Source organism: Cupressus sempervirens, chromosome 8 (genome assembly GCF_028749045.1).
Source record: "Cupressus sempervirens isolate cs-2001-9-10 chromosome 8, ASM2874904v1, whole genome shotgun sequence".
NCBI lineage: Eukaryota > Viridiplantae > Streptophyta > Pinopsida > Cupressales > Cupressaceae > Cupressus > Cupressus sempervirens.
The window spans coordinates 63,972,251-63,981,819 of record NC_143125.1 but is presented as its reverse complement, the minus strand read 5'-3'; the positions used below and the strand labels follow the sequence as shown (position 1 = coordinate 63,981,819).

The following is a 9,569-nucleotide window of genomic DNA, read 5'->3' as shown; positions in this document are numbered from 1 at the left end:
ATTCCAATATTAAACACACATTTAGGAACCCAACAATTCCTAAATTTCTACCTAGACTTAACCATCTAACCTACTGAATATATTATTAATACCCTTGCACCCCTTATAACCCCATGACCATTCTTTCCTACTCTTATCAAAAATAGTTCCATCAATATAGCTCAAGTCCATACTAAATGTCTTAATGATTGAGTTTCTATATATAGTTATCTTATTTAGACTGCCTGACTTTGACTTTCAATAAATTTGCTAAATCATAGAGATAAATTGTAAGATAAGCACAAAAATTGAATATGGATCCATCTTGTTGAATTGGTTTCAAAATTAATAGCATGGAATCAAGTTTGTTACCATAAAATCTACTCCTCAAAATAAGAATGAAAAGAAGTACTTGTAACCTTGCTCTTCTCTCTTCTTTGCACTGAGCTAGCGCAACATAGAGTGGCTTGCTGACTACTATTTTCCCATTCACTTCTACAAGCTACATACAGAAACTTACAATCTTAAGACAAGAGATATCAGAAGTCAAGTTTTAGGAGTTCAAAATATTTAATAAACATTTACATCTTCTCAAAACAAGCCATACTTACAACTCAAGATGCTTCATCAGGATTTGAGAAGGCCACAAAACTTGAGCCCCAACTATAACATTCAATCAATACAATCACATAAAATTCATTACTATGATATAAAATTCATTAATACACAATAATCTAAACTATGAATTTTATATCACATAGCATTCATTAATATGATATAAAATTCATTAATCTGTAAAACTATTTAGCACCTTACATTTATAGCTTTGGTCACAAATAGAAATATATATATACAGAGGAGAGTGTATGAATGATTCAAATCTACATATGTATACATATACAGGTATATATACTTATGGGAGATAGTTTACATATATATAAATAGACATACGTACATATATACATATATGGAAATATACATTTAAACATATATATCTACATAAATACAAATAAAATATGATTCAGGATCTAAGATCATAAACATGCTCAAATCCCTCGTATAAGCCCTCATGTCAAATTATAGGCAAGGCATGTCAACTATTTTATAGAATGCCTCAAAGAAATGTGGTCTCTTTGCAAGCCATGAACTGTTTTATACAATTACCTTTGCACCACCAAAATAGTTATAACATGCATTCACAAATGATAAACTCACAAGAAACCAATAAAACTTTAGGACATTAATAGTAATATATTCAAAACATATTGTTACTGATGATGGGACAAACCAGCTCCCCCGTTTGTAAGCCAAAATCAATTTTTTTTTAAATAATTACTCTTTCCATGAATGGATTCTAGAAGAAAAGACTACACTACAAGTAAATTTATCACTGCCCGATCTAAAAAATTGTTCAGTACCATTCCAATAGCCAAGAATATTGCAAAGATTATCATTTTGAACAAAAAGAAGGTAAATATTAAAAATAAGTTAAAGTTGTCATAGTTTTTACTTTCTAGTAAAAAATGCAATAGTTTTTACTGCACTCCTCTATCTAAGAAAAGGAGAGATTCAGAAAACTGAATTGATCCCTCTTTCAAGAGGGTTCCAAAATAAATGCTCATTGGTTCAATTCTATCAAAAGCATGAACAATTAAAGATTTATCATTGCAGCTTTATAATTACACTTTCCAAATTAAGCTAGTTGTGCACAACATGTGCATCTTGAGAGTTTTGAATCAAGATGACATGTGCATCTTGCAAATTTTAAAAAGTGAAATACTGTAACTTACCTAAAGTAGCATCAATTTCATCCATGACATAAAGTGGGTTAGGTTTGTAATGGTGAAGTGCAAAAACCAAAGCTAATGAACTTAATGTCTACAACAATGATAGAGCCTGGGTATAAGAATCTGGTAAAAGAGCTTACAAAATCATCAAACAGATGTAGGAGTACTTTATTCCTAAAGCATGGAAGTTATTTTATTCAAATTTTCATTAGAACTAGCTATACATAGCAGATATTGATTAATGGTTGACTAAATAGTAAATTGTATGCAGTTTGTGGAGTCCTTGAAAACCAAGTAAAATGGTCTTTTCTAGCAACTACATTAATCAATAATCAGCATTGGCTGCCATTCATTAACACTTAGCTCAAACATACGACTCAATGGGACACTTGATATATACTTTTTCACCACCAGATAGGTTAGCAATATTTTTCAACTCTTTTTGGGAGGTTGTACACTAAAAACAACAGCTTCAGCAAAAGGGTCCAATGAGTCAACTAGCTCCAACTCAGCATCACCACCCAAAGTTATCATCTGCATATATTTTTTATTCCTTAACATTTTTTTATGTAAAGTATTCATAAATTTGACTTATTGATGATAAAACTGAAGTATTAATAATTCCTGACCTGATACATTTCCTTGAACTTTAAAGAAATAGTTTTGAATCCAACCATGAACTCATCCAACCTAAACATTAGGCAATCTAAAAATTACAAAAATGTAAAGAAGTTGTTGACCTAGTTATACATGAACACAAATTGAAGAGAATTTCTAGCCTGAGAATAATGATGATTAGAGTTTAGTGCATAAAATATCATTACTGATTGTATGACCAAATTTCATCCTTGAAGTATTATGCATGTCCATGGTGAAATTTTGCAAGTCTTCAAGCACTCACATTTTTTTCCATAGTTCATCATATTGTATCTTTCAATCATCATGTTCCAAAGTTATGTTATTGAGTTCTTCAACCCATTCACTATATAAAGTAGCCTTCCTCCGATACTTGAGAGATTATAGAACTTAATAACATTTATGTCCATCAAAATCTTTGAACATCATAAGTAAATCAAAACTTACGATTTCTTTATTTATATTTTTTCAAGTAAAAATTAGGTAAATAATTTTACTTTTGTATTGAGGGTGGACTTGGAATTTTCATCCTTGAGTTTCCAACTACCTTTCAAATTGTTCACTAAATAAAATTTCTAAAGCAATAAACTGCATATGGAAAAATAGATGGTACAAGAATTTACTTTTGTATGGAGTCTAAGCTTGGCTTTAACTCCTATAATTGAGCCTACAATAAAGCTACTTTCTCCAGTACTCTTTCAAGGGTACTCAATTCAAACAATTGTTCATTTCCTAGTGTTGTTTGAAGCAAATTAGGATCAATGCCTTCAATTTGAATTCTGCAAGGACAATAGCACCACAAAAATTTATCAGCATATCAGTGTCTATTAAGAGATTGCTTCAAGTTCCAGTCCCCACATCAGAATGAAGCATACCATAGTTTGATATCCATTCCAATCCCCACATTGGAAGAGAGCAACTCACAATTTGCTAGGCATGCATATATAATAACATCCCAAAACTAGGGCTTTTGCATGCCTAGAACTAGTTAGGGTCCAATAATGTTCCTATTTACCCATAAATCAATGAAAAATGTAGATAAATGACTTTCGATCTATTCACAAGGTTTGACCAAGTAATAAGAAAGGAAACCCACTGCTCAATATGTTGTTCAAGTGCTTTGCTTAGTTCTTCTAACTTTTTACAATACCCCCAGCCCTTTCCTTCCCATTCTTTAGACATCTTCTTTACATCTTCTAATTTGTATTGCACATCAACCTATAAATGAAGCATATTTTTTATTCAATTAACAACAAAACTATTTGATCATGCATGAACTGTCTATTTCACTAAAATCATGTATTTTGTCCATCCATGGTTTTCAAACACTTTATGTGAGTTTGTCATTTAAAATGAGGCGAAGACCACTTGCCTCTCCTGATCCCAGCTCATCCACAACCTTTTTGAGTCCATTGTATTCTTTTTTGGCTTTCTTTACCTCTTCATTATGTACATCTAATAGCTACAGAGTCAAATAGTCAAGCCTCATAATAGATGGAAAAAGAACTCATATATGTGAATACAAGACTCAAGACTATCCTAAATTAATATCATGAGAAGATTTTCTGGAGTTTGATTGTGTCACAATTTTTTTAAGCATCAACGTTTCGGATCACACACAGTGATCCATCATCAGGATGAGGAGTGCAAGAGAATAGGAAAAATATATATATATTCTTTTCTCTATTCTCTTGCACTCCTCATCTTGATGATGGATCACTGTGTGTGATCCGAAACGTTGATGCTTAAAAAAATTGTGACACAATCAAACTCCAAAAAATATTCTCATGATATTACTAATGGATTGTGGAAATCAAATTACATTATCCTAAATTAAACAATTCACAACATAAAAATGTTAAAACCATATGAGAAAATATCCATCTATATAAGCATGTATATCAAACTAGGAAAGACATAAACAGAAAACTCATAGAAAAGTAAACCCTCTTGTGTCTTTTTATAGTTTTCTTGCATCACAAGTGACTTTGTTCAATCTCTTTGAAAAGTGGCTATTTTTTCCTCTTTCTCAGTGGCAACTCTTTCTCTTTCTTTTGTTGACTCCTCAATAGCTTTCTGTAATTTTTGTATAGTTTTCTTGCCTATGGTAATATGAACCTTACAATAATTTATTTATGTGCTTGACTTGTTAATATCCTACTCAAATGATGTAGAAAATAAATAATTTGGAAAATAAAATAAATAAATTTAGTAAATTTAGCATAGACGAAAAACACACTAATGGTACTTACACTCTGCAATTTTGTAACTTTAGATTTTTGCTTCTGTAACTTTTCTCCTCCTATATTCTCCATCTATATGAAATTAGTTTTGAATTTACTAGAAATGGATTGTAAATAAGGACTGCTAGCCTTCCAAGTTCATGAGATCTCATGTACACTAACCCAACATGGATTGAACAAAAATCATGTCATGCTCATGGGTTGTGAGGCAAATAAGTGTTCCAAGGATTCATTAAGGAGGATAGCCAGCCTCTAAGGTGGGTTAAGCCATGGAATGGACTGAAGATCATACCATATTCATGGACCAAGAAGTGTATGAGTGTTCCTAGGCCAAAGGGTCTTATCAAGTATGCCACACAGAGATGGATGAATAGAGAATTCACCCATGTTCTCGCAATACAAAGACAACCGTCCTTGAGATTTATGTTAAGAAAACATTTCCAAAAAATTCTTGACATTGATCACTCTTTAATTCTTACAAAAATGACCTTTTCATTTATGCCAAAATATATTTAGACAAGTATGGCTATGATTCAAGGACATATTATTATCTATAACATCAATTTCTCAGAATCAATTGTAGACAATTATGTTTATATCTAGCAAGGGATACCATCTAAACTACAAAATTTGTGAAGCATTTTGCATGTAAACATATTGGAGGAGTAAAATAATGCTCAACTCCACTAAACATAAAACATGGTCCAAAAAGTCTTTCTTTGCCGAGTACCTAGATCGGTCGCTCCTTGGGCTGCTTTGCTAAGTATTTAAGAGAACCACAAAGCTCTACCAGAAAGTATCCTCTATTTACAATGGTCAACCCTAGACTGCTAGTTGTTTACTTTGTAGCCAAGATCATTGGTTTTGTTTTCTTTGAAACATGAGACCATTTTGGTCAGCATTCTCCCTGGGTAGGCCAAAATCGGAACTACATTTTCAAAAATTAGATTTGCTGAAAACACATCAAAAAATTTCAAGAAAATTAAATTGATATTATAAAGCCAAATTATGCAACCTTTGTTGGCATCTTCCCCCCCTATGCCAAAATGGGAGCTCTAGAGTAGGTCATGGACATCCATAAAAGTATGATGAAAAGACTATTATTGTCAAATAATTTTTATTGTTGTAAATGCAATGATAGATACATATGAAAAATACAAAAGAATAGACAAGGCACATTATTCTTCAAAGTGATGTCATCTCATGGAAATCCATGATTGTGGGATATGCAATAAATGGATATATTAAATATACATTGTTCAAACTTGAAAATAAATAGAATTTGTAATGGTAGTTGTTAGATACATATGCAAAATATAGAAGAATAGACAAGGCACATTATTCTTGCTTTAAAGTGATGTCATCTCATGGAAATCCATGAATGTGGGATATGCAGTAAATGGATATATCAAATATCCATTGTTCAAACTTGTAAAAAAATGGAATTGGTAATGGTAGCTATAAGGAAACATTTCACTACTTCTTTAGCCTGCTTCTAAGTTGTGGTAAAATGGCACCTTGGGAACACGATATGGACATCAAGCAAAGCATAGAGGTTAATGGTGGAAGTATCCCTCTCCAACCAGCAAAATCCTATCAAATTTGCAACTGTGCATCAAGATGGTCTACAATGGGAAGATCTCTATAGAAATTTGGTGCATAAAGAACCTATAGTCAGCTCATATTTAAACCAATATCAAGATTCTAGAACATCCCCACACATGACAAAGTGATTCTCCACATCTCAACAAAATTAACATCTAGAATAAATTTTTAAGGTTCAACATTCTCAAAACATCCAAATATTTTGCAAAAAAATAAAGCTATTGACTACAATAGTCTAAATCAAATTGTCCTAATTGACAACACTATAAATCTATTCCCTTCACCCTCAAAACACCTTTTAATGTGAACAACCATAAAATACAACCTATTATATATTTTTTGGTGCATTTACATCCTCGAGGAAATCAAAATTACACACATCTTACATTGATTAAATCTTCGTCTCTTGTGCATTTTTTCAAACAATTTTAGCTCCTTGTGTATGTTCACATTTTTATGGCTTCTAACTTTGTAGTACTTACATATTCTAATATATTCACTTTTTAATTGTAATTTGATGAACGTTGATACCATGTCATAGAGCTCCCATTTGGCAAATGCACTGTAAGGATGCTGCAATTATAAAGTGGGTCAAGTATATGTATTTTTGTGCTTTCTCCACTATTTGGATTCTTGTAAGTTGAGCATTAATCCTTCAAAGCACATGCCTCCTCATATAGCTTTAATAGCATTTCTAGATGAGATGTTACCACAACAAACAAACACTTAGTTGTTTCCTTTCGAACCTTTCAGCTAATATCCTCATCATCACTATATTCATTAGCACTCTCTCTACATCAACATAATAGTATTCACATGTTGGTAATAAAATTCATAATTGCATGAAAATAAAAGACACCATTGTGCAAAAATTAAATTTTCTCAAGCAAATAATTCTCCTAAGCAATTTTAACATACTCATCGTCCTCCTCTCCTAAGAAACCATTTGACATAAGGAAAAATGGAGTAAACTTAAAAAATATTTCCACAAAAATTCATATAGACAATATTTCATACAAAATATTCAATCTATATCAAAGCTCAATTAGTTTACTCCCAACAAATCACCTACTTGAAGTGCGCACATATATAAACTAGCTTTCTCACACAACTGTGCTATACAAGGATGGTCATAGTGACTGAAAATTCCATTTGCCAAGATAGCATCAGCAACATTAGGGAAAGTGACCAAATTAATCTCAAGAACCTACAAGGAAAATAAAATTAGAAAAGACAAAACCATAGTAATTTCTACAATCAACAATGTATAAATAGTTACATTTTCACTCTTTCCAGACTTTACACATTAGTGTACTTTTAAACTAGGTTTAAAAGCTAGTTGATTCATGATCATATTAACAACTTGCCTTAGTTTGAAGATGTGCACGTTCTAGCAAATTAGGCTTCAAAAAATCCAACAAAAATGATGTTGCTTCACGGATCATATTATGCGGCATATAGATTTAAATTGTAAACAAAAGTATAGTAAGTTACAAAGAAGTTTCCTTATGGTCTCAATAGTCTACCAAACCTTTTAAACATTTTCAACCATTTGCACAAAAATGATGTAAACAAGAACAAATCACAACTATTTTCTCATACCATATGGCTTCTTCAACACAGATTTTTGCATCAAACTCTTTGCTTGGGGGGTACTTAGGCAAGCTTGATGGATCACAAGGAAGTGGCTTTGTAGTGAAGAACTAAAACTCCAAATCAGACAAAAAAAGATATTGTGAGATTTCCATCCATACTAACTCATTAACAACATAATAAGCATTATAAAGATGAATAAAAGTATGCATCCAAACATATTTAAAAGATGTAGGCATTTAAAATTTAACTGAGATATTAATAATTATTATTATTAAGGTGGTTAATCATATTAACCATAACTGATTGCATGGTTAAACTAAGGTTATACATAACTCTAATCCTATTGAGGCATTAGGTTATGTTATTTAAGTCCCCAATAAAGACTGCTGAGGATGGTTTAGTTAGCTCATATCCACACCAACCAAATTTGGGGTTTGACTATGGTAAATCATGACCCAATGAACAATGCAAGAAATGGTTGATATGGTCAATGGGCCACTAATTTCAAATCCAAGTAATTTGCAGAATGTAACACATCACCCTCTATAGAATAGAAAATTAACAATAGTGGCAATTTCAAGTAAAGGCCCATTGGCAATGCAAAGCTTATAACACTCAAAATTATATTCCATAACACTCAAAATTATATTCTAGCATGATAGTGTTCTTTTTCCATCCTTCTTACTACAATTCCCAATTGAATTATGGCTTGTCCACACTCTATGGTAGAATAATATTGTCATTGTATCAAAACAATGCCAACCTTGTATTTATTGGTGAATGGGGATTATGTATCTAATCTTTAAAGTTCGTGGATGGTTCTTGATAGAAATAGTGAAGGTATATTTCTCTTGACTGTACAGAATGACAAGTTATAAATGGTATAATTTTAGACATACTTTGTATACATAGGCATGTATTGCTTATGTTGATATATTGCTTGTGTTGATAATAAAATAGCATAGAATTGATTATTTCTAAATGCCTATAAGGTATCAACCACCAATATGCCAAAGATAAATTCATTGAAGTGTTTTCTATTCAAAACTCCCTACATCTAATGTTTCAACATTAGATATCAGAGTGAGGATGCCCTAGGTGAGGGTATGCTAAATTAGATTGAGTAAGCCCTACACAAGGCTAAATCAATCACCAATACAGAAGGTATAAATGCTATGTGAAGATTATTAAAGCCTAATTGGTTGTTGAATGAAAAACACAAGCTGCTAGGGCTGTCCTTGAAACAACAAGTGGCTAACCTTATATTTATTTTAGAAATGTTGTTAGGACCAACAATTTTCACAATCTAGGGACAACTATGATTTCTACAAGAAAAAACATGAGGATATCATAGAATAGGTGTATAGATGGAGTAGAGCACAGACCAGATTTGACCATAAAAAATGCATCTGTATTTTGAAACAATCCTTGTTCACTCCTACATTTCTAGATGCTTGGGTGTTGAATTTTCAAATCCATTGCAATTATTTATGTTTAAGCTGAAACTTTGTGCCAGTCTAAAAGTTTTGAAGCATGATTTCAATATGTTGAGAACCTTCATTTCTAGAAGTTGTCTATGAAGAATAAAGTTAAACATAGGGTGCATAATCAAGGCCAATATTCAAAAGCTAATTAATTTAGCCCAAATAATCAACATGCCAAAACTTTTATGTCTGGAGCCATAAAAATGTCATTTTCACTATTGTTTTGTTAAGCGTATAAA

The 9,569-nt window shown here is 31.8% G+C and overlaps 1 pseudogene; it reads right to left on the bottom strand.

The window, feature by feature from the left end:
• Positions 1–1,597: 1,597 nt before the first annotated feature.
• On the bottom strand, positions 1,598–7,707 carry LOC149541626 (structural maintenance of chromosomes protein 4-like; annotated as a pseudogene).
• Positions 7,708–9,569: the final 1,862 nt, after the last annotated feature.